This window comes from Glossina fuscipes, unplaced genomic scaffold (assembly GCF_014805625.2).
Source record: "Glossina fuscipes isolate IAEA_lab_2018 unplaced genomic scaffold, Yale_Gfus_2 0, whole genome shotgun sequence".
NCBI lineage: Eukaryota > Metazoa > Arthropoda > Insecta > Diptera > Glossinidae > Glossina > Glossina fuscipes.
Window position 1 is genome coordinate 5,351,901 of NW_023998414.1, and position 27,714 is coordinate 5,379,614.

At 32.5% G+C, this 27,714-nt stretch overlaps 1 protein-coding gene across 1 annotated transcript in view; it reads right to left on the bottom strand.

Moving 5' to 3' along the window:
* LOC119644808 (protein tramtrack, alpha isoform) overlaps positions 1-27,469 on the bottom strand; it is a 73,089-nt gene extending 45,620 nt beyond the window's left edge. The window contains exon 1 of the mRNA XM_038044549.1: positions 27,225-27,469. The gene's annotated coding sequence lies outside the window, so the exon portion shown is untranslated. The remainder of the gene's footprint in view (positions 1-27,224) is intronic.
* Positions 27,470-27,714: the final 245 nt, after the last annotated feature.

Sequence of the window (27,714 nt, forward strand, 5' to 3'; positions counted from 1 at the left end):
AAAAAAAAAAAAAAAAAAAAAAAAAAAAAAAGAAAGAAAAAAAGAATGAAGAGAATGCAATTACTAAAAATACAACAGAATTTTAAAAAACACAAAAAAAAAAAAAAAAAAAAATTGAAAGAAAAAACAACGGAAAAAGAAAAGGAAAAAACCAAGTAATCATCATTATAAACTACATCATACTACAGCACAGAAGGGTGTAAAAAGGTACCTGTGCACACTGCACAGTGTTTACGAGCGTATAAGAAAGTAATAAAAAATAAAAAAAAATTTTTTTGGAGAAATTTATATCTCCTTTACCATTTGCAGGGCAATGTGATCATAAATTTCAAATTTATAGGATATAAAAAAATTCGAAATAAAAATGAAAAAATCGCAATGAATCGGTAAAATACGTAACAAGATCGTAGAAGAAAATTATGGTAGAATATGTTGATTTCATGGGACCGAAATTCGCGATATCCGCCGTGTGACCAATCACCTCGGGGATGCCCGATACTCGTGGGCCACAGCGCTGATGAGAAGTACATGAGAAAAGAGAAAGAATTAGGAAGACGGCGCCTGCAGGCGGTAAGTGTAGTGCTTTTACCGACTGATGATCACTCATTATGATTACGAGTACAAAATAAACTCTACCCCACTTGTGATTTGAACCCACGAACGCTGACTACCTATTCGGTATTCGTAGCTACTCGACTACTCAAACGAAAATCATTGTGTCGCCTAAAACGCATTTAAAAAATCATTAATCGATCAATTTTGATTTATGAACATATCGTGTTTCTTTGCCTGTATTATAACAATGTGATAAGTGATAAAAATTAAAAACAAATTATATTAACAATAATAGCTAATTAAGGAACTTATTAGGCAAGTTTTCCGCGATTCCTACGATGTTGCCTAAGAGTAAAATATGGCTGATCGGTAGCAGGCAAAGGATATAGGTGTACGAAAATATCTCGAAGCTCGTAAGATTTCGTGTGCTAGCGGCTTTTGCAAACTATCCGATAAAAGGCCAAATGTAGTAAGTAGCGATGATGTATATTTCGATTAAGAAACTTTGTAACAAGTATGTGTTTAATTAAGTGTGGATTTTTTTTTTTTTTTTTTTTTTTTTTTTTTTTAAAAAACAAAGAATTCATTTATACACCTAACAGATAATGTGCGTTGGATAGGTATCCTGCGTTCATCTTACAAATATTGTTTTGCTTTCTTCGACGTTGCTTGCAAAGGACTACACTTGTTGTAAGCAAACAAAAAAAATGATGCAATAGCACCGATCCTGGGTTTATTGTCCATTTATTTCTTACCACAAACGAAACGGTCAACACTGTCTTTGTCTTTTCTAATAAACTGCATTTCAGTGTATTTTCAATTAAATTACGGCTTTTGTTTCTTGAGATTGAATATAGTGATTTCTTGCTTGGCTTTAACTGAAATTACTCTCAATTTGAATGCACACTTGGAAAATTTCGATTGAATTCCCATGATAATATTGAATTGATGAAATTAAACTTTCTTCTTGAACCATTTGCATGTGTGTGTGTGTGTGCGTGTATGTGTGTAAAATTCACGCTTGTGTCAAAATATCTCTTAAAAATTTCAATCTGTAGATTGAACACAAGAGAAAAAGACGGAACAGACGGACAGAAACGACGATGTACAATATTTCATCAAAATATCTCAAAATTCGCATTGTGTCGATGGAACATAAAGATCAAGACGGACAGATGGACAGATGAGTTTAAAGCGATTCAGAACGTGATTCTAAATCGTTCGATCAGTATAATAGAAGATAGGTCTATCTCGAGTCCTTCTGGGTGCTGCATACACCCGCACAAACTTGATGTACTTGATGTACTTGCCTCACAAACGGTGTACGGCACAAAAGTATATCTTTCCCTATTCTATTTTACACATTTTCCGAGTACCATGCAATATGGACTCGATTGTAATAAAGAAAACTTGCCATCTTTTCCACGTTCTTTCTATACAAACTTCTGTAATACGTATTGTAATACGTTAGGTGTGCATATATTCTGCATTACAACGCGACTCTAATACGTTTGCAATCATAACCGTCTTGGAATCTTGGATCGTAAAGGAATCGTAAAAATGAAAATTCGATACAAGTATTTACTAAGGGTATGCGCTCAAGAAAAAAAAAAATATTCTTTGTTATTGGCCTCAAATGGTGGGTAACTGCTCAAGTTCATGCTAACATAACTTTGCCAAGAGAGACAGATAAAGAGAGAGAGGGAAAGTGATGTTTACCAAATTATTAAAATATAGGGATGAAGATATGAACGAGACTCTATAAAATATATTTATATAGCTTCTGTAAGGGAATTTCATTTTTTAAGAGTTTTTCTTATATCCGTACGTCACTGTGCTCAACAGAACTTTTTTCTCCCCTATATCTCTTTTTCTTTTGCTCTTTGCTTTTTTCTCGCTTTTACGCACACACTTGCATAGTCAGTTGTTATTAAACTTTAAATTTTTTTCTTTTTTTATTTTCATTCGCTTTTCCCCCTTTTTTGCTCGGTGTGTGTTCTACCTTTTTCCGTTTTCTCGTAATTTAAGCGATTTTTTTCACAAAAAGCATATTTCTACAAAAATCTATATATATATATATGTATGTATGTATATGTATATGTATATAAACTCTTTATATATATATATATATATCTATATATTAAAAACGACGTTTTTATATGTATTTCATACAGTTTTTGTCGAAGAGCTTAAAAAAAACCTTTAGTATTTTATACCAAAATTGTTGTTGTTGTTGTTGATGCCTTTTTTAAAGCCACAAAAAACTATTTTAAAAAACCCTACTTTTTTTTATATGTATGTATGTCATTTGTGTAAATTACAGAATGAAGTAAAAACAAAAACAAAAAAATTAATGTCAACGTAATGAAAATGCAGAGAAGCAAATTGTATCAACAACAACAACAACAACAGCAGCAGCAAAATAAGTAAGCAAACAAACATATATATTTATGTCTATATATGTATTTTCAATAGAAGGAAAAAGTAATGTGTGTGTGTGTGTGTGTATGTGTGCACACACACATACAGCGATACTCTCCTATTTAATTGACAACACAGTAAAAGAAAAAATGGTCTACAAAGTTGCCAATTACAAACACAAAGATACATACGTATACAAACATAAAACATCAACTCACTCATACACCTAAACATACATGTTTCGTATAAACTTTAAACCATTTTTTTCTCCGTTTTTTTTATACGAGTATTAGTTGAGAAGATACTCTTCCTTCTTAACGGGAGCAGATCTAAATCCCTTTAGTGCTCAACTAATATGTATGTATGTACACTATGCATTTATTATGCATTATGGTAGTAAAAGAAAATTAAATAAAATATTTTGAAATATCAAAAAAAAAAAAAAAAAACTATCTATCTAAATATATACATATATATATATACGTATATATATATATTTATATATATATATATATATACATATATTTATGCAATAACCAAACTAAAAGGCCAAAGTAACTTATAGTTGAGACCCATAGCCAGGGAAGAAAATGCGACCACAAGCCCAGGAAGTTAAAGTAAAATTTGTATAAAGAAGGTAAATATGAAATTTTTCTTTTTATTTAATTACCAGCATAAGCAATCAATCCCTTTCTTACAAATATTGCCGGGTTATGATGCTATACCATTTTCTGCTCTGCCTCATGCAACTTCAACATCATTTAAAAACAGCCAAAAAATCAATTAGCTGTGTGTGACGAATATATACGTGATGTGATCCGTCCATCCATCCTTGTCGAATTTTTTCGTAAAATTTCACTATTATGGATGACTATTCACCATAATAATGCATTTTAGAAAATATTTTTGGCATTTTGTTAAGTCATTTCATTACAACTACAAATTCATATGACACACACTATGCTTTTGACGAGTCCTCAAAGAGGTCGATACAATTAACTGCTTCATTAACTTGCAATTCAAACTTTGTCTGACCATTCATCCATCCATCTACGTCTTGTGTAAGACCTTCGAAACTTGACAATTGCTATAAAATATTGTAACTAAATAAATATGTTCTGAGTCTTGGTCAACCCTAATAATCGGAATTAAAACGACTACGAAAATTATATTTGAATGCGACCGAATCTTATTCTATTCTAAAAAGAAAAAAAAAGAAGAAAACTGTATATCTCCATATATTGAGTGGGCGTGTCTTATTTTTTCTATTTCTGTTGAATAGAATTGAAAATTTACGTCGTACGTCTGTTGTTGTTAATGGTTAAAAAATTTAGAGAGATGACATGTTGTGATCATGTCCAATGACCGATTTGGCCCAATTTTAATACCGATCGTCGCACAACAACTTCTACTGCTTTTGTCAAATTTAAAGCCGATAACTTTAGCCTTTCGGACCGTTTACCACATACAGACCGACAAACAAGCATGTCTAAATCGGTTTGAAATTCGATTAGGATCAAGAATGTCTCTAGAGCTTCATTCTGGTTCCTGTAAACGTTTCGACGAAATCAATAACCCCTGCTCCATCGATGATGGGTATAAAAAACTAATACCAAAGAGAATTACATTTTCAAAATAAGGAGATCGATTATCGAACCAGTTACATCTGTCCAATATGTCTTATTAAGCTTTTCTTAAATTTAAAATTTGAAATAGAAATCTAAAATTTAGAAGCGAACGCTCTTCGAATAACTTCTTCTTAGTTCAAATGACGAAATTCAAGAAAAAGAAAATGCACTTTATTCGCCCGCAAAGACATTAACAACAATTTCTGAAGAAAATACAAAGAAAAACATCTGAACGAACTTCACCGAATGTTGTAAATAACATCCACGCTATAGCATACATCGATGTAAATATTGTATGAATACTGTTCAACAACGTAACAACGCTAATGCTAATCGGGAAGCTATCAAGCCCTGAACATGAAACTTTTCGATTTTGACTTGCGATAGTCGATATTAAGAGCTCATCGTTCATCAAACACGGAGTGATTAGTAATAATCAGGAGCGGACATTACGCATCTTACAAAGCTTTTATGACATGTGTTCGTTTTATTATACAACGTTCATGAAAATTGTTGTCATATTGGCTGACGTCACGTTGCCTGATTATTAAATAAAGTTATTTTATATTTAATAAGTAAGTCAATCGCTTTGAGCTATGATTGGCTCATAAATTTGCGTAAATTAAATAATGCGCACAATCCGGATTTATATGACACGGAATCAGGGAATAGCGAATTATAGGGAGGTCTAGTGCAATGTGAAGATTGGAAGAATAAACTGTGCTTAAAGCCAAAACCCTCACTTCCTCGTGGTAACGGCCTTTAAACGGCGCTCAAGAGTTTAAGGCTTGCACTATCTATAACTTGACGACAAGTTTCCTGATAAATAGCTTAGTGATACACTGTGGGAAGCTTGCTAAAAGTACTTCTTTCCACGTATTCTATTGCTAGGCTATTGGAGGCAATACAAACTAGCGGTTGTTGCCTTGTAACTGGGTACAATGTACGGGAAATGTAATGGGAAATGTACGTTGGCCTAGTAATTGTGAACATGGGGGCGGCCATGTCAGATGTAGCATGCGATATAAATATGACTCGAAGAATGGTAGTCCGGTGTTGGCTAGATCGGATTGTAAGGTTGGTCCGACGGCAAGAGTGACTATGCCGTCTAAAGTAAGGCTAAAGGATTTATAAACTAAATTTAAGCTCCATGAAGGTCAGGAGCCTACTTACAAAGTCACGAGTATCTGCGAAAAGAGGTGACAGCATAAGCTGAACTGCAGATAGATCCTTGCCAAGATTCGTCGGGGAGAAGCTTATATATTGACATGTCATATGGGAACCGCGGTGGAAGCTGGTATGTGCAATCACACCTTCAACGTGCGAGTCCTAACTGCTGGGTACGTCCTTTCGGGAAGTATCGTGGTGGCTGTGATTTTCATCATTCCTAAATCGAATAATTAAAGAGGTAATGATAGGCCTCAACACTCTGCACTCTAACTCTCTGGAAGGCGCCGGTTACGCAAAATTACTTCGTGCACCATTGGGCCCAATGAGGTGAAATTTATAACAGGTACTCACGCTACATAAAAGGAACATTTGTAATGTGGATATAAACTATGTTTACTGGATGCGAAGCCATGCCAAAACTCTCACCGCCATGAGTGATCTCCGGGTACCTATAACTTGGGGACCTGGTTTCCATACAGGGATTCACGTTAAATAACAAGACACATCTGCTAGTATCAAGCTATGTCAATCTTTGAACGATCATAGATATGCCGATTCATTCACGTCTCGTACCGCAGAAGTAGTAGGGCCCCTTTCTCGCAAGAGAATTTTTTATAATGTCAAGGTCATGTTAGTTTTACCCAAGAGCACATTGTGACTTAGGGTCTGTCCCAACTATGCAGTCGAAAAATTACCAATTAGTGGTTTATGACGATTAAAAACAAGTTCTGATGGTGATCAAGAAAAGCATTTAGTCATAATCGCTCTAGACTGGATACCACGTCTATGACTGTGTGGCAGTGCGCGAAGATATTCTTCAATTCCAAAATTATAAGACAGTGGCGGTTAGGTGGACAAAAATTGAACGAAAATCTCAATTTCATATTAAGCATAAATCCTAGTAATGGATAATAAAGATTCGCTCTAAGATAAATAAAAAATTTCTTGTTTGTTGTTTTTGCTTTTCTTTTTTCTTTCTAATGAATTTTATAAGACCGAAGAATATCTGAATGTTGAAATGTAAAAATAAATAGTAATAAAATAAAAACCTATAATACATAATATCCTACATATGAACAAACATGTAATCGTACATAATGTTAAACTACATCATCTATGCATTGGTCATTGGCTATGCCATCTATAACCATAGAATAGAAGATTGCTTTGCAGACTGCTGCTGTTTGTAAAACACAACGAGGAAAAAAAAAATAAACTCCCGCCACATTACTAAAACTAACCAACAAGTTATATATGTTGTACATACATACATACATACATACATACTTATATACATCATACATCATATATATACACACATACATACATACATACATTGCCCATTACTAGTAACAACAATTTCCTTTCATTTCCTTGTATCTCGCTATGCTTTTTTTTCCTTTTTGCCATTATTATTTTTAACATTTTTCTGAACAATCTTTTTTTTTTTTTTTTTTTTGCTGTTCAAAAATGGTTAGAATTGTGCTTTTTTCTATTACAGAAAAAATAAAACTAAAAAAAAATAAATAAAAATAGTAATAAATAAATAAATAAATAAAAAAAATAAAAAAAAATAAAAATTTACAAAAACGCATTTGCTCAGGAATAGCAGAAAAAAAGTAGTTTAGCAAGATGCGTTCATTCGTTGCTGTTCATAACGAAGGCGAATGGACTTTGATGGTAAGCAGAACACAGATACAACAACAACAACAACAACAGAAACGGCAACAAGAACAACAACCACAAGAAGAAAACAGAAGAAAACGTACAGAAATCTCTTTAAAGCAAAGCAAAAAAAAAAAAAAAAAAAAAAAATAGAAGAGAAAAGAAAAAACTCGTATTCAAGAATTATGTTGAGATAGGTTCCTGTTGCAGCAGTAACAGCAGCAGCAGCACCAGCAGCAGTAGTTGTTCAAATTATATACACAAACACAACATTAAATTCAACATCACAATATTACAAAAAACATATCATAAAATATATTTTTATATCTATGTATATATATATATATATATATATGTATATGTATGTTTGTATCTATTTAATATATCTGTATGCATGTTTAAACATATATTGAAGAGGATGAGAAAGATTAGCAAGAAGAGAAATATTAATTTTTTTACTATAGAGCAGTGTATATATGTATAGAAGAAGTTGTAAATTTTCTTCTTTCTGGCAACAGAAACTATTGTTGTTCTATTAGCAGACGCATACGCTGAACCTCTTAAGAGAAAGTGATAGTGTGACAAATAATTCTCAAAATATATCTGGTTGATAAAGTCAGTGTAAGGGCAGTAGGTACGGGAGGATAAGCTTACAGTTAAAATATCATCTCTTCAATACTCAAATCGAACAAATTAATCGAGTTACATATTATGTCTAGATCAAGAGATAAAGAACAAACTCTAAACTTATAAAAGATAAAAAGATCCTTACAAAGAACAGGATGGGCGGGAAGAATTTTAAAAATCCTTATAGAAAAAATACGAATGATTTTATGAAAATTCCATTCCTTAATATATATATGTATGTATGTATATATATAAGATTTTTGTAGCAAAAAAAAAGAAAAAAGTAATTGATGGCATGTGTTTTTAATGAATTTTAACGAGAGATTTTACACCGAGTGCTCAACATTCCACAATAAGAGTAAATTAACGAGATACCTACATACTATCATCATATTAAATCGATACGAATGATGTTAGGAAAATTACATCATGCATGGTTTACAAATATTTTCATAAGAAGTTTTAATTAACTTTAACGTTAAGATATTTACACTGATGACGTGACTTTCCACAATTAATTTGACTTAACGCGATCGATATGAAGCAGAAATCTATATAAATGGTGTCAGTTAAATTTCCGCGCCAAGTTTTTTAATGAGTTCGATCTTCGTATCAATCTTTTTCTCTTCTTTTATTATCAATCATTATTCTTTTATTCTATATCATTACTGCATATTAAGCGATCGCATCCGATTTGTGATACTATTGTGTACTAAGTTATATTATTAACTAAAGCCCAAAAATACACTGAGATCCCTTTCTATGCGTCTATGCCTTTCGATACGGCGGATAGAAGTGCATATTTTTCCCCGCATGCCATACTCATTACTCATCCAAAATACGCCATTTTGTCGTCTTCTAATACACGCTCAGAATTTATTTTTCTCAGGACTTGGGCATTGGACATGCGATCGGCCCACGATATTTTTAACACCCTACGATAACATCATATCTCAAACGCTTCCCGATTGTTCTATGCATTGATATTTAATGTTCATGATTTTAGGCCATATAAGAGCACCGATTATACAAAACAAAGGCGAACGGATAAGTGATCTCCCGGCTGTCTAGCATTTTCTGATATTTCGTATACGATGATCTAGCCATTTTCATTCTTCTCTTTAGTTCGACGTTGCTCTTCTAGACTTAGTGTTATTACGTTCCAAGGTATAAAAACTTTGAAACACTTTCTACATTTTGATTATTAATTGACAGAGTGGCATTTGGATAAGTAGTTTTCGATCAGTTTACGATTGTACAACACGCACTTAGAGGCCCATTATTGCAGTTTGTTCCAACTTCATTTTTACGATCATAAGACTTTTTGGCCGCACATAAAGGAACGGACGGACGCATTCAAAATTTTATTTCGGAAAAGCGTTTTGAAAGATATTTTTCGGAAAGTTTTCCAACTTGACGACTTGAAAATGATTCGACTCGGTCCAGTTTTTCAACTACTCATTTTCGAAATCACGCCTTACTTTCAAAAGTTATGATGTCGAAAAAAAATGCAATTTGCAAAATTTTTGAATAAAACTCGCTGAGTAGATTGGCATGAAAAAGTCGGTTCGGCTTGGCCAATTTTTTAACACCCGCCCCATATAGACGTTCCTACGAAAACTGAATCTTTAAATGGTGAAAAGGTCGAATTTTCAATACCTTCAATACTAACAAGTCAGAAGAACGTGGACTTTTTTTGATACCACCGGCACAAAAAGGCCTAATTGTTCACATTTTATGATGCAAATTTGTTCATAATTTAATATACACAATGAGTGAAGATATTTCGAACCACATGGCCTTATTTCTTGAAGGTAACTAGCAGATATTATTATCCGAGCTTGCAGGCAGGCAGCATTTCTTCGTTTTTTTTTGTAATAAAATTGAAAAACATACCAAATTTTTTTTCAAGCATTTCTCCCGGTTTCAGACGAATGTAACGTATGAATGTAATGGAAGAAGTGTGAAATTACTTGCTCTCTGATAAGTGCTGGCCGCAGATATATGACACAAACCAATGTCCTGTGAAAAAAAAATCTCTCAACATTTTTCCCCCTCCTCTGACACATTATTATCTGGATGATTGCTGCAAAGATATATAGACAAGTTTACCCTCTGCCAAAATAAAATATTGAATCTGGGAACAAGAAGAATTAATTCATTCTTTCGATACTATAAATACATTACGAATTATTAGCTTAACCCCAAAAACTTTTCATAATTAATCTTGTTTGATATAAATATAATGTAAATATCATCTTCTTCTTCTTCTTTCTTTTTTTTTTTTTTTTTTTTTTTTTTTTTTGAAAACATGTCAACTCGCAATTAGGTTGTTAAGAATTTTAGGTTATTAAACTTTTAACAATTTCATGAGAGAAATTTTCTATACTCGCTTTTCTTGCCGTCTTTTCGCTGTTATATCTACCATAACATATTGCAAAAAAAGGCAAAAAAACTATAAAAAAAATGTATAAAACAAGTGAGAAAACTGTGTATTCACTTAAGGGCGAATCTGAAATACCCGTTATATAATATTTGAAAAAAAAAACAAGACTTCCAGCTAAGTAAGTTTCAATTATTTTCAAATATACTTTGGCCTGCCGTCTATTCAGCACCAGCTAAGTTCACTTTGTTAACCACTTCGACAAGCCTAAGTAAGGACCATCAAGTCTCCCTTAAGCAAATGATCTTTGTCTAAAACGTTCTAATAGCACAAGCCGACTTAAAATTCTTAAGTCGCCCGGTAGAGCATAGCATATGCCATGTTATAAATATATAAAAGAACAAATTTAATATTACCCCACACTTGTCGAAGCGGAGAGGGAATGGGTATAAAAATGGTAAAACCAAAAACAAGTAACAATTAAAATTTTCAACTTTTCCAGCATTTTGCTTACAGCAAAAAAAAAAAATAAATAAATAAATAAATAAATAAATGTCGAAAGAACGTTAATAAATTGAAAAGCAAAAAAAAAACAAAAAAAAAGAAGAAAGCACAGGAAAATATAAAAGATTACTTATGATTGCAGTTACTGCAGCAAAATGCAGACGTTGGCTTATCAAATTGGAAATGGATGAGTTTTACTTGGCCCATATGAAATCTCCTTACAATCTAATGACCTCCGATTATAAGTTTTACTGATATACAGAAAAAGAAAGTGCGAGAGTGTACGAGAGCGTGCAAGAGAGATATCAATAAAGTAGAAATATGTCGTAAAAATATTGAACCTACACAATAGAGAGCAGATTAACTTGATCGTTTGGCATGCGTGGCTCTACACCTTGTTTTCGAGAGGCGATTATCGAAAGCAGAGATTTTCAAAGTTTTTGCTAAAATAATCTCTTTCTAGTCCCTTTTCAAGGTCTTTTCTCTTTTATTTATATACCCTGCGCGGATGTAGGCAACACCTACACGAACTTCAGCTAGACCCACTTTTTATTATACAGATCGATTCAAAAATTAATTCTAAGCATGTCTGTCCGCCAATCTGTGTGTCTGTCTATCTGACTTATTTCTACCCGTGTACCCTTGTATTCTTCAACTTACAGGTCGCAATTTTTGTGATATTTTCACAATATTTGGCACAACGACCTGCCTCTTGAAACTGACTCGGATGGGACTATTTCCCACCTAGCGTGTTATGTTGCTGAGAAGTCTTTATATCAAAAAAAAAAAAAAAAAAAAAAAAAATTATAATTTATTGCATTTCCCCATTCCGATTTAATGTGAAAAACTTGCGTTCCGATGAGGCAATGTTTTGGACCCTCTCCCATATAATTTTTCCTATGATCACTAAATCTTCATTTGGTGGTGAAACGGTCTAATTTTCAATATTTAATTATGCAAATTCACCCGTAATAGTAATTCGACTTAAACTTTAGTCTTACCGAATCTGGACAATGTAATGCTATTTTTTGGGATCTCATCTCGCAGAAAGGTTGGCATAACCGAATAAGCCGTTACATAGAACAAATTTCTAAATTTTGATATTTTATAATGAAAATTAACTCGCAATAGTACTTCAAGTAGACCTATTTTTTGGATACCATTGCATAAAAGGAAGAATAAAGCCCTATATGCTAAAAATGTGTAATTTTTAATATTTTATGATAAAATATCATATTTACTGGACCAAATTTGTATCACATGGATCTATATTTTGGATCCCATTTCATGCAAGGACCGCCTTAAACCCTTTGACAAATTCATCCAGGTAAGAAATTTGGATCATGCAGAACCATTTTGTTGATTCTAATCATATGTAGGACTCATCATGAAAAGTACACTCTTCTATGATGACGAAGCCTAATTTGTAGTTTTCTTCTTTTCTTTTCTTTTTTTGGATCACGGCAGTTGACATTTTGAGCAGCTACCGATTTGGATCGATTGAATCATGTCTTTACATGGATACAATGTGTGTGTCAAATGCTAATGAATAAGTGTATGAAACAAGGAAATGTAGGGTATTTAATGTTTTTACATACTTTTGTAGTAAAATTGTGACTTGGAGAAAATGCAAGAATTTTCTTTAGATGGCAAAACTCTAACTTGAAATTTGGGCTTCATTAGGCGCCTCCCTCTGGTAGTACCATAGCCTGTATTTTAGTCGTTTTTTCCCTCGCGCATATTCAGCACCAATATATATCATATCTGAGAAACAATTAAAATTTGTATCGAGATCTGAAAAAAAAAATCATCGAGGACTTTACGTTATTTACTCATAGCGGGTGAAACGCTGTGTCCTAGCTGTGGTAGCATTTGTGGGAAGTAGTTTACGTTATTTGATTACAGAAGCTATAGTCTCTAAAATGCTGCCCACTCTGATGCCAGAATGAATAATTAAATCTTTGGAAATTAATTTTTTTTATATTTCGTTTTTAAAAGTGTGCTTAAGTTACACTAAGAACTAATCTGCAAAAGCAATTTTTTAAAGTTTTGTTTATTTAACCAGTCATCCAATGCCTATGAACCCGATATTGAACCCGATATGAAGAGTTATAGGCGTAGGGAAGAGGAAAGCAATGCAGCCAGTAGTTTTTGTGCACGTTCAACGAACATCTGAGACGAGAAAAAGTATCAATGCATGTAAGTTGTTTAAAAGGCGGACAAACGCAATACGATTCTGGGAAAAACGAATCATGGCAGTGAGTTGTGTATATGGTATAAGTGAAAATCCAAGACACGCAGTTGGGAATGATTGTAGTCCTGTTAAAGCCTGACATGATTATTGAAGAAATCTTTTATATCTCCGCAGAAGCCTTCGTTTTAGTTATACATAAGCAAAATATAGATGAAATTTCACATCTGGGCCTTTGATGGTCTCCACGCAAGGTCTTGGAAATTCCCACGCATGCCTATTGCATACTTACCTACAACGGATGCAGACAATCTAAATAGTACCGATATTAGATACGATGAAGAAGTCAACTCTTTGACTGCATCTTCCAACATTTCGAATTCATGTTCTGCCAAAGGTAGGTTTTTTTTTATTGTCATAAAAACCGAGAAAAGCTGCCTGCTTCTGTACATTGGCGCAAACAAGGGCAAAAGGCAGTATCCGTCACTTTTGCTCGGCGATGTGAAACAACACTGCTATGGGCGTTAAAGTCAACCATATTTGCCCGACCGCTATTAAGTGCGTACAACGCGCTGTTGTCTGCAAACGAATAAATAGTGTTCTACCACACATTGGAAAATTACAGTGAACATGAGGAAGAGTGAGAAACGAAGAGAGAGAGAGAGAGAGAGAGAGAGAGAGAGAGAGAGGCCCGGACTTTATGATACTTCTTGACTTGAAGTGAAATATGTTTGACGTTTTTGGAGTGAATATTAAATACCTCAAAAAGTAAATATTGTTCGATCCCGATCGGTTTACTAATATGTTCATTATTGCTTAGGCAATGTTTGCAGCAAATCTCGTTTTTATATCTTCATCTTTTTGCGATTATAACGATTCACACAAAATGCCCATCAAATTGACGGGTTTTCGTACAAATAACAAAATGGGCGTGTGTTCCACATAGACATATAGGTTTAATGCATTAAATTATTAAAAAGCCAATATAAAAAATCTAAAGATATCCACTTCGAAAATCCGTTAGATTGACCGGGAAGGCCGTAAGCCTACATAACCTAGTAATTTTTTTTTTTTTAATATTACTTTTCAGTGATGGCACGTGTGTATGTCGACAGTTACTACTGCTTTTATTCCTTGCTATTGCCGTTAGCGTCTTATTGGTTGTGTATGTCAATTGCAAAAAAAAAAAAAAAAAAAAAAAAAAAAAAAATCGTCTTAAGACGAATTTTTAATACCAATCATCTCAAAATCAAAAAGGAAATTCCGTTCTTTGCGCTATAGTTCAAAATAAAGTGAAGACTATTATCTGCTATGAATTGATTATATACAACATTTCCCTGTCTATTGTGAACGGATTGTGAGACTAATTATTTTTAAACTTGATGTTCAAAAATGAAATTTTTTCATTTTATCGCGTGTCTCAATTCAATATCAAACACACGAACGAAAGGACAACGCTACATCAACTCGGACTCGGACTGCCGTATTGCTCCAGAGGAGGAGCGCTTCTGCTGCATATTTCTAGATTTTATAAACGAACGCTTCAAAGCCGAGTATGAAAAAATCCAAAATCTTTGCTATATGCATGTATGTATATGGAGAAAATCTAGTATGCTGGATCGGAATAGAAGGCAATAGAAAATTGGTATGGGGAAAGAAAAAATAAAAATAAATAAATAAAAACGATTTTCTTTTCGTTAGAAGTAACAGAAGTTAAATAATTTTTCGATTTTTTTTTTGTTTTTTGCAACAAATTTTTCTTAATTACTACTTGAACGCACACATAGAACTGGCTGCCTGGTCAAATGTGTATGTGCGTGCGTGTATGTACAACAATTTCCTACTTGTCATTAGCTTAGCTTTATAACGGAAGAAGAAAAAGAAAAGTAAGAGAAGCAGGGAGTTAAAGAAGTGCGTTAGCCTTTATATACAGCTTCAGGTTCTCACTTATTTTACTAGTTTTGTGTGTTCTGTGTTCTGTGCTGTGTGCTCTGTGCTTTTTATTATTATTTTCCTTTTTTTTTCATTTTTTTTTTTTTTTGTTTTTTTTTTTCTTTTTTTTTTGTGTTTTTTACTGTCGTAATTTTCTATTTTTCTGCCAAGATTCTTGACGTCAAATGCTAACTTTTTCTATATGTTTTCTTTTATTTTCCTCATCTTTATTATTTTTTTTTTTTATTTTTATTTATTTATTTATTTTTTTTTTTGCTTTCATAGCAGCAGCATTTAACAATCTACAATATTTTTACAGAAAAAGCTGTAATCATCGCCGTGAGGCGAATTTTGGATACCCATCGCCTTAAGCGAATAAATAAAAATCGGAATTTTTTACCAACGGAATTGTTTTTTTTTTTATTTTATTTATCGTTTTAAAGCGCTTCAACATGATTCCGGTAAATATTGTAACTAATCTCCTCTTCCTCTTTTTTTTTTAACTATTTATTTAATTGTCGATTGTTTCTGATTTTCGTTCAAGGTAATTTAAAGTGCTACCATATATTATTGTATGAAAAATTAGAGCCGATTTTCGAATTTCATGCTAAGATTAAATTAAGTAAGTTGGAGGTTTTTTCAAGTTTGCTTTCTCCCAACATGAAAAACTCCATCCCATTAACAAACACTCACACTGCTGAAGTACATGAAAGGAGAAAGCCTTAAAAGATCCTTAATACATTTATTTATGTACTATCAACGGAGTGAGAATACATTGACATACTTCCAGTATGGAACAATGATTGAAGAAGCCATCAAAACCCGCTTCTCTTTGTCACACTTATATCGAATATTTATGCGGGATAAGAAATTTTTATAGTAGAAATGGTAATTAACGCTAGATTAGCGTCGCTAGATGCTTCTAAGTTTTGAGCTTAATTTCGGATCGGATCTGTGGAAAATGCAGTATTGAACAATAGGGCAAGCGAATAACGCGTACATTTGACCGCATTCTGATATACGGACGAAACGGACGAAAACATCGTTAAGCTTAAAATGAAATTTGGTTCCCTTTCATAGAAGCAGTGCCTGTATAGAGACGTCATCATTACGTGGATAAATTTCTTTTATTTCTAAATTTGTTCTGAAGACATGATGCGGAAAAGCATGTGCATTTGATAGATGATAGGATAGTGTAAGAATCTATATACAAAATAATAGATTTAATATGAAACGATTGAAACGATTACTGGATATCTATACACTAAGAGTAACAACAATAGAAAATAAATCTTAACTAATAATTCCATTCCGATTCTATTACGATAATTTAGCTATTATTGGCGCATTTAAATTATTTTTTTATCTTGATCCGACAAAGTCTAAAGTCACGCGCATTTATTATTTATATATCTGAGAGATAATATAAAGGAACCTGATAATATCCTAATAGAGAAGGCTGATTACCTCCCAGATTTTTAAAGTATTATATGTAAATGGCTATATACTTAGTATGGCAAAAAACTTGAAAGAATCTTGGATATCTGACATTAAAATTTCTATTCAAAATTGTGCGGAAAATTGTTGTTTGGGACTGTTCGCTGTTCAAAAGACGAGCAAGATATCCAACAAGGCAATACGAAATGAGCAAAAATGCCTTGAAAGCACTCAACTGAGAAATAACAGCACATGCGACAACATTCCCTAAATTTCATTCTCTCCGATTACTACTTATTTGCGTCGAACAATTGAGTTAATCAGTAATCCCAAGCGCTTGCTAACTGACCATCAATACAAAAAGAACGAAAAAGTTGATGAGAACAATGTTGCTGAGGAATTGGACAATTGCTTCTTCAGGTTAGTGTGAGCGCCTGTTCTTGCATCTCCCGATGGCAAGTTCAATTATTATGGAAAATTATTTAACTAAGTTTTTCTTATGATTAGGATAAGGCAATAGTGTTAGCAAGTTATTTAAGGGCTACTTGCATACAAAAATATATTTTCAGAAAAAATAGGAAATAAGAACGATCAATAAATAAATGGGCAAATCTTTATCATAAACAAGTCTTTAAAATTATGAAAAGAAATAAATTTTATTTAACATTCTCTCCTTACAAGCCATACATATACATCGCATATATCGAATATAGAGAGTATATAGGGAATATAGCAAGCAACTGAGTACTCAAGCATGTTAGTTCGCTTTCATTTGTAAGACCATTTTCAATGGTAGGCAGTATGTTTGTAAATTGCTAAGAATTCTGGTGAAATGCTATAATATGAAAATTCTTTATTTATAAAGAACGGCAATCTGCAACGTTTGTCACAAATGCAATAATAAAATGAATACGCTCCGCATTAATCAATGGTGAAAATAAAAATTGAAAAAAATTTCCAACGAAACAACAGGAGAAAAAGTTACGGCCGCTGCTGTGTGTTAAAAAACGTACAAATATATATATTTACATTTATATATATATATATATATATATATATGTTCCCTACACCATGCTCTCCTTATCTCTACGTTGTTGTAATATTTTATTTCAGTTTTTTTTTTTCTTCAATTTTTTCTCACCTTTTTTTCTACATTTTCAAAAGCAAGTTTTTCTTTCTTTTTTTTTAAAGGTTTTTGTATTTCATGTTATTTTCTAGACGAGAGTTGGATTTTTATTTTCAGTTTTTTTTTTTTTTTTTTTTTTTTTTTTGTTTCCTCTATTTTTGCTTTTGTTTTATTTCTCTAGCTCTGTTTGTTTACTTCTCTAAAGCTTTATAGGTTTTTTTTTTTTTCTTAATATAACGAACATGTTTTTTTTTTCTTCTAAATAGAAGAAAAAAGTTGAAAATGAAATAAAAAAAATTATAAAAAAAAACAAAAATGAAAATAAAAAAAATAAAAATAAAATAAAGCTGGTAAACACAGCCGCGGCAATAACCAAGCCAGCAACGTCGACGTCAACCAGCCTTTCCTTGGTTTGTATTTTTCAGTGTTTTTTTTCGTCTTTTTTCTCTCTTAGTTTACAACTGCAATTTATTTATGTATGTATGTATAATTTTTTTTTTTTTTTGCAAGAATTAGTTTTTTACTTAAACAAAAATAACACAAAAAAAAAAAAAAAAAGGTATAAAAAGAAACCAATTTAGTTATTTTTCATACCACAAGCAACATGCAGACATATATAGTAATGTAGAGGCATATATACATATGTCTATAACAGACCAAAGAAATCTGTTAGTAAAATGTTAAAAATTCTTTAAGAAAAGAAAACATCAGTTGAACACAGCCTTGAAAAGCTTAAAAAAAATGGAGAAGCCGCAAAAGACTTCAGACAGCGGAATCTAGAATCTCTATTAACTAATGGAGTGTTTTGCTAAATCCTGGATTATTTTGCGCTTTCAAAAAACATTACTTACTAACTAGATACGTATTTGCACAAAACCGCAAATCTCTCATTAGTTTAGCTTTCTCTTACGACAAGTTACGGCCGTGGACAGATGAATATCACATTCCAACTATTCGTGGGAACGCTTTATAGCTATCATTTGGCAGTAAACTCGATCCTAATTTAATTTACTTGATAGCAATTTTCCAATCAAACGATTTCTCATTCGATAGGCAAGAGAAGTGCATACCTTCGTAACAGCTGTAAACTCACTACTCGGTATAGCGAGTCGATAATTGACAACAAATCAGGTTTACCCGATATAAAATATATGTACCCAAGCCGTTGGGGACTTTTTTGTGTTTGCAAAATTCCAGTGAACAGACCCATGGAGCGGTAGATTAATGCTTTCAATAATTCTAATTCGAATTTTAAGGTTAGGTGGCTTCTAAATCTTATCCTTACATGCATTATAAGCTTTCCGATACGTATTTGCTGTTTATCTTTTTTTTTGTCTATTGCAAACGATATAAGTAACCCTTCGAACATCGACTTCGACCTACAATAGGTTCATACTTATATCTGAAAAAAATATATATATATATATGTACATATAAAAACCTACAATGTAAGAAGAATTTAATGAAAGAATTTTTCAAAATATCTGAAATTAACTAAAATTACTTAATTAATTAGTCAAGAGTTTTTAATTAATCAACTTTTTTCAAGTGTATGCAAACATTCAATGTTGGCCTTTCTTAAGTTCATTCACGACAATATTTTCAACCTTCGTTTATTATTATTTTTTTTTTTTTGCTTTTTGCTTTTTTTTTTCAATATCTTAAACAAAACAAAACAAATGAAAAATGTTAATAGAATTTTATTTAAACACCGCTTGAAAGCTAAAAATTCATATTAAGAAAAGAACTTTAGACTGTAGTATGTAGGAAATTAAAAGAGACCAGATCGAATATATTCCTTAAAATATCTGGGAAGGACTTGATCTTATTTTTTCCTATTTTTCTTTTTTTCTTTCAAGTACTTTTAGGTAAGAGTAAGTAATATTTTTAGTCAAAACCCTTCTGGAGATAGACAGACGATCGAAACTTTCTTTCATTCGATTAATGATAGCATTCAAAAACATATATGACACATAATATGAAATACACATCAAAAGTTTTTTTTTTTTTTTTTTCAATTTATATAAAAAATTCTTCTGTACTAGACTTTTTTCCACGAAAAATTACTCTTATTTATAACACGATAAACGCGAGTAGTCTTAGTGAGCAAGGTCATTGAGTGTTCGCGGTTGCTCTAAAATAGCCGCAATTATCCAGCATAGCCTCAAAGTAAAAAGTCTAATAGAGTTATGGCGAACGCATGATTTTTGTCCCAAGCTCGCGAAGGCATTTTTCGTCACTACACGAGTGTTTAACTTGTCTCTCAATAAATTGATTTACAACATTTTGTTGAGTCCACAAAACGCATTCAATTTTTGCCATAAAAAATCAGTTTTCATATTTCTGTAGCGTTCCGCTTTGTGGTTAACTAATTCCAAGCTCATTTTAATATTTGAGAATGATCATTTCCGCCCACAAATCACACCCAAAAGTTATATTTGTGTACATGTAAGAATCCTTTAGGAACTTCAAAGATGTTTTCGTTACAGTAGAAGGGCAATAATGCTTATGTAACGGCTTGATACAAGCTTCATCACACTTGCACGAAACGTAACTGTTGTTCTCGTAAGAAGCTTTAACATTTCCTACTACGCTATACAACTATACACATATTCTATTCCACAATGCAATGCAATGCAATGCAATGCAAGGTCAAAGGATGAGCCTCTATTTAAGAAGCGTAAAACTGGAAATTAAAAAATTTCTCCGCACACGATTGTCGCTTTTTATGCAAAGACGCCGTCCCAGCATTAATTATTAAGCATACAACAAATAAATTCTAACCTTATTTAAAATGTAATTTCTATAAAGCTTAATAATCGAAATATTGCCTTAGTCCATATCCACTCAACTGCCTAAAAAAAAAAAAAAAAAAAACAAAAAAAAAATCGCAATAAGCATTATCATTATCTATAATCTTTTGCCATCTATCTGATAACATATACGTCTCCTTGCCGGTTTGGCAACCAAGTAATCATCGGCCCATTTTCGGGCATATTCAACTTTTTTGAACCGCTGACCTGTTCAATATGACTGCATCCACCTGCATAAATGGCCATCGAAAGTGGACATGGCGGAAGAATATAGCGCGGGTGCGGTCAAACTTTCCAGCCTAAACTGAAAATTTTTTTTTTTTCTTGTTTTTCCGTAAGATGGACAGACAATTACAACGATTTTCTTGACTACAACTGTTTGCCCAAAATCTCGCAAACCGCTTTGTAACTGTTTTATGACTTATTGCACAGCGTCAGCTGCATTTTTTTCCAGATTAATCCAATTGTAAGCACAGAAAAACGTAGTACGGTAAATAGCGTCCATCTCTTCAAACTCTGATATTTAGGGAACGATAACTTGCAAATAACTCAAACTTACATCGTTCAAATATCGATATCTGAGTTATCTATAGCCAAAATTTCGGGTAAATGGATAGCGACCGGTGTGTTTTATGAAGCAACCAACTTCAGCGGTAGGAATTTATTTATAACCCTAATATATTCATAGTTTGAAAGTAAATATAACGATGACATGACGCTAAGTCTGTAATCCCTGTCGTTGTTGATATTCACAGAATTGAAAGAAAGGCTTAGAAAAGTAACTTGGACTCTATAGTATATATTGTCCCAAATATGTTATGTGTAGCAGCATAAATTAATCGTGACTGCCTGATTATAATAACCCGCATCTAACGAGGAGCATGAAGTCTAGTATAGGTATCCAAGACGCTCGCACGCCAATAGCTTAACGAGACATCAATTTTGAAAGTGTTTTGTAGGTCATCTTGTTTTTAAAGGGTTGAATCTCTCGAAGGATTATCTTACATAAGCCACCTGGTTTGTTTTTTTTGTTTTTTTTTTTATATAACAAGGTAATTAAGAGATGCTCGTTTACTCACAGACAAGAATATAATTCTATTCAATATAGAAATAAATCCTTTGCACTCTTTTGATAAAACGCAAGACGTAGTATTAATAAAGTAATCAATATCAATGCAGCGAACTTATTTGTACGCTTAACAGAATTAAAATTTCCGCTAATGAATACGAGAGCCTATTCATAATTCTATTAAGGCATGTCGTCCAATTAAAAATTATAATCGTTTGTAAAGAATTCATTTTCTATAGTCGATCGCCTATAGGTTCAACTTTTTATGTTCGCTATCTCTCTCTCTCTCTCTCTCTCTCTCTCTCTCTCTCTCTCTCTCTCTCTCTCTCTCTCTCTCTCTCTCTCTGTCTCTCTCTCTCTCTCTCTCTGTCTCCCTTTCTCACACGCAGCCTGTCTGCATTTCAAGTTTGACAATCGAAAACAAAGAACTTTAGAATCAATCAATCTAATTAAGATTTTGTGTTATGGGATCTATATGGAAATTAAAAATCAATAAATTTAAAACGATTGAAACGAAAAAAAAAAAAAATTTCATTTACCTTAATTTTGTACTCCCTGAAATCTATACTGACACTGTTAATTATTGAGTAGTTTGCTTAATTATTAACACAGTACTAAGGTCAAGTGAAAAACTATTCTAGTTTATTTTTATTTATATATTCATATATATATGTTTATAAATATATAAATGTATATGTTTATATATAACAAATTCAAAATTAATTAAATTATTATCGAAACAGGTAAAGTCGTCACAATAGTAGCACGCTAACTCAACCGTTGTGTACACTACGCCAAAGAGATAAGTAATATGAAGCTAAACTATCAATGAATGGAAATAAAAATGCGAACTTAACTGTTACGAATAAGGAAATGCGATGCATCATAAATACTTTTTACTTCCAATAGATTTTTTGGCGGCCATCGAAAGTAGGACCCAGTGTAATCTGCAAAACATCTCTGTCCATATCTCCGTTATGCACCGGTACAATAGAAAAGTCACTTGCTATAAACACTTTCAAGTGGTTCAAGGCGACAAATCAAGTTTGAAAATGATCATAATAAGCCGTTTTGACTCGATTGATTCGATTGATTGAATACAAACTTTTACGGGAACCTTGCAAAATTTTAATACACTCAAAAAAGTATTGAGCTCAAAACCTATAAAATATATCAACGTAAAATGATAAAAAAAAATAATTTATATCTAGGTTAAGAAGGTAAGTAATAGGTTGGGGTAAAAATTTTCGCAAGCAATTAAATGTCATGGGGACAATTACGAAAATACTCGCAGTACTAATGCATTAGTTTTTAAGGATGGCCGGACATCCCAACTTTACTTAAAAGCAAATATGAAGAATAATTTCCTGACATCAAGAGTATCAATAGTGATAGTCGTATAATCCTATATCTATCATTTTGCATGTTTTCGAGGCGAGTTCAACGAAAATTCAAGAGAAATATCGGGTCAATAACTCTTACTAGTCGTAATTTATTCGGTTTCGGATATTTTCGAGTTTCTTTCGCTTTTCCTTTTTTCTTGTTACAGCTATGGTCCTGGGTTTGAGTGAATTATGCTTATTTTCAAATTCCTCGTGTTTTCTATCTCTTACTTCTTATACATGTATATTAAGCCTTGGGAAAAATCCATCTTTTATAATACGAAACGATTCACGATCACTTTATGAATCGATTTAGGCTTATCTGTCCGTCTGCATGTCGGGTTTCCTACTGTTCAACCCACAAACCGTCATTTTTTTGGAATATTTGATGAAACTCGGCGTACCGATATTTTTAGGCCGAGGACGAACGCTATTGAAAATGGTTTGGATCGGACTGCTTTTTGATTACTTCCCATATAATGGCTACTTTGAAAAGCCGTTACATGACTACGTGTAGAATGGTATAGGGTATTTTTTGGGGGGTGGTTGACTTGTTAATTTCATGATATATACCGTTTCATTTCATCTTTAAAATCTCTAGAATTTCGATAAGAAGAGAAGAACAAACTTCGGACGCTCTCGTAACACTTTTTGGGGGCAGCGTTGCATTTATTTATTAATTTCCTTCTTTGTTGGCATTACGCGTTACAAACGGATGGCGAAGCTAATATGCCTAAGATTCCCGAGTTATGTTTATTCTATAATTGTGAATGCCTTTTTTTCCTTTTTTTTTTTTTTTTATTGCTTCATAAATATTGCAAAATAAATACAGAAAACGACTCTATTTGCTTTAGAAGGGACCTTGAGTATTCATCAGCAGGTAAATGTATGGGGATAAGGACATTATTTATAAGAATTTAAAAATGGAAAATTTCAATTCGAATGCAATTAACGTAGGGTAAGGTGGAATAACTTTTCAATTAATTCAAGACTTTCTTTTCTTTGTTTTTCTCATTTTTCCTCTTAGAGAAAGGATAAGAATGTATTTCGCATCGAATTTCGTTGTAGCGATTATTCTCAATCGAAATAGAAAACTGAAAATTGGATCGAGCAAACCTAGCTTCCAAAACTAAAACGAACCTTGAAATTATAGGTTACGCCACTTGTGATACGAGAGCAAGTTAACTTTGTACGGATGTATACAATACCCAGAAGGACTTTTTATTACACAGATTTAAATTTGTCCGTCCGTCCGTCTGTCCGTTTTGTTTTCTTTTTAAAAATAAGTCGGAATTTTTGAGATATTTCAATGAAATATGGCGCACTCGAGTGTTTTGACCAAAGGACGAACGCTAGAGAAAATGGTTCGAATCGGGTTACTGTTTCGACCACGCTTAATATAACTTCTTATTTCGAAAAATCGCCATTTGAATAACTAGACTGTATTAAGCAAAGTGATTTAGGGTAATTAATGGTGAGCCGTGTCTCCCTACAGCGTTTTCACTTGTTTTTGTATTGTGAACAAACCATATTTTATATTAAAGTTAGAAGATTACAAGCAAAAAAAGAGCGAGGGCGACGGCGAGGGAGAGGAAAGTAGGAAGACACCATGTTAATGATATCGTACTTTAAGACAGTAAGAATTTCCGATACCTAAGATTCTTGATATTTTAAAAGCTACAACAGCAAATTTAATGTCTAGTTAGACCTTACCGTTGTGTGAACACAAAGATTGTAAAAAACAAGTGTAAACAACTCACAAAATAAAATACATTTTAAGACGAATCTTAGATACCCGCGTGTCCTCAACAATAATTTATTATTAACCGTAGGTTAGTCGATGAACTAATCATATTTCATTTTCACTTAAGGCTGCGCTATTTGCAAGCATTCAAAATAAAATTTTTTATTCATACCGTTACACATTAAGTTTTAGGTTATTGCTACTAATATCTTGACCTTTCTCGAAATTGCTTTCAACATTTCACCAACGCAGGCATAGGTATGTTTGTCGGCATAGTGTTGCATTTGCAAACGTTGCTTATGGACCATGAGGGAAATATAATTATAGTTTTTTGTCTTACAAGAATGCAGAATGTTAATCTAATCAGAACAAGCGAAAAACTATAGTCTGGCACCGTGCGCAATAGATTTTCTCGCGGCCACGGTACGTTTTGCCCACATAACTAACGACTTTTCAAAATATGGTCTTGTATGAGAAAAGTGGTCGGTTCCGAATCATTTCCAATAACGTTTGTCCTTGGTGCAAAACATGTCGACGTAAATTGCCACCCATGGCTTGAACGCAAAAAAAAACAAAACAGACAGGCGCGCGAACAAGCTTAGACCAATTCAGGAAGTGGGTCAGAGTCGATCGGTATAATACCAGACGGATGCACACATTCGCACTAATTTAATATATCCTTGCACTACAAATGCTGTAAGGTACAATAAAAACAATTATACTTCACCATACTCGTTATGTAAATTTCTAGATGTCGTCAACGAAATAATAACCCCAACCGCACCACTCCCCTTCACCCCAGTTACTATCCGAGATACTAAAAAATACTAAAGAGAAAACAAAAAAAAAACCCTCAAATAATCAGAGAGAACTGTATAGGCTTGGGTGAGGTAATGAATCATATTTATGAATATTTTTTATTATTTATTACTTTGAGGAAAAAAAATAAAAAAAAAAACGAGCGATAATAACAAAAAAATTAACTGAAATTAAAAAATAAGCAAAAAAAAAGGAAAAAAAAAAACATTATCTGATGATTTTTTGTTTTAAAATTAACTTGTGAAACCGCAAGGTAAGAAATCAAAAAGAATAATAATACAATAATAATAATAAAAAAAGATAAATTTATATAAACACAAAAGTGAAAAAGGAATTCCTTACCTTCTGTTAAATGAATGAATGGAATGAATGAATTTACCTACATATTTAATCCAATGTTGTTGCCTTTATTGTTACTGCTACTGATCAATATTGTAGACAGTTTGTATGCACTTATGAATGTGTGTGCGGCGAGCAAGCAAGCAAACAAGCAAGCAAGTAAGTCTCGCGCCACCGAGCAACGTATTGAATTATGAAAAGCATACGCTTAACGATAGCAGCTGTGAAATGTTTTTTTTTTTTTTTTTTCTTTTCTTTCATCCATCATCTCTATCCACTATTAAAAGGCGAAAGTCTACTAACCTTATTATACCGTTTACGTAACGACGACGACAAATAACGCATCGACGATTCTATAAAGTAAAATTTTCAATTCGCTCAAATTAAAATTTTTCAAATGTGATCTTAATTCACTGATCGAATTCGGTTTTCTCACGTCCTTCACCTACATATGAAAATTTGACAAAAAATTCAACTAACTTGGAAACGTACCAGATGTATGATGATATAAAAAGAAAAAAAAAAAAAAAAAAAATTGATAAAGTATTCATTTTAAACTGGTGACAAAAGCATAAACTGAGCTAATCGTTCGCAATTAATCAAATGCTTTACACGTCTCGTATAGCTTTGTCCATTTTTTCGTTTCCAAAAATAAACGAAAATAAAATACGTTTGCGATTGAGATTTAGATCAAATTTGTTTTTTCCAATATATTGTTTAGATCTTGGCATGATCATTCAGAATAATCCAAAATTAGATCTAAGAAGAATGTAAATGTCTTACTTACTCTCTCTTCGTCTCTCTCTCTCTCTCTCTCTCTCTCTCTCTCTCTTCCTATCACCAACAGATAGAAATTTTTAACATAATTTGTAACATTGAAAACTGCACATATACATGTATATTAATAAAAGATTTTTGTCGTATACCTATATCTCGATAGGCCATAAAATTTATGTCTATCTGTCCGCTTGTCCATTTTTTATTTGACCTATTCGCGATGGCAATGACTTGAAACTTTTTCCAACTTTGTTCTAAATTGATCTAATTATTAATCACAATTAACAAAAGAAAGGACTGTAGTTAGCCGCGGTCCAGCATTTAATACCCTACACCAACCTACAGTTATTAATAAAAAGCTTTATGTGACAAGTCGTTGAGAAAACAGGCCGATCCGAACCATTTGTATGAGATTTCATTAAAATATCTCAAAAATTGCAACCCGTACAGGTTGAGCAGAAGAACACAATGTAGACAGACGGACAGACAGACAAGCGAGGGAAAAAAATGCCACAAATTTAGTGCAAAAATTCTCATAAAAAAATTATAGAAATGATTTTATGCGAAAATTATTCAAATTAGTTCAATTCAATTTGCCACGCCCACAATTACAAAACAAACATTTTGTAAGCGTTTACTTACCGCCAAACTCAACACGTGTAAGAGACATGTGATTAGACTGTATGACTAGTAGTTTTCGGATAAAGCATCCGTAGTAGTAGATAAATTTATAATCATTGAAAAGGGTAACTCTTCACATCACCGCGTCCCCTTAGGAGATATATGAAAAACTTTTGAAACGCTATGAAAAGCGTTTATCAAAAATTGTCATAAAATTTAATTAATGTCATATTATTTTTTTCATTCTTTTTTGCAAAATAATTTTGAAATGTATTTATTTGTTTTTTTTTTTTTTCTTTTTGTTTTTTCTTTTATGTTTTACTTAAGCTATAATTCGTAGTAATAATTAAAAATCTATAAAAAAAAATATAAAAATAAAAAAAAATAAAAAGAAAAAAAACTCTCAATTAAAGTGTTGTTGTTATTCAATTCAAACTACTAAATGCTTGTTTGCTAGCCAAGCAATGACAGTTGGTCGGCCGTCGACAGTGTTGTTAGGGGTGCGAAGTAT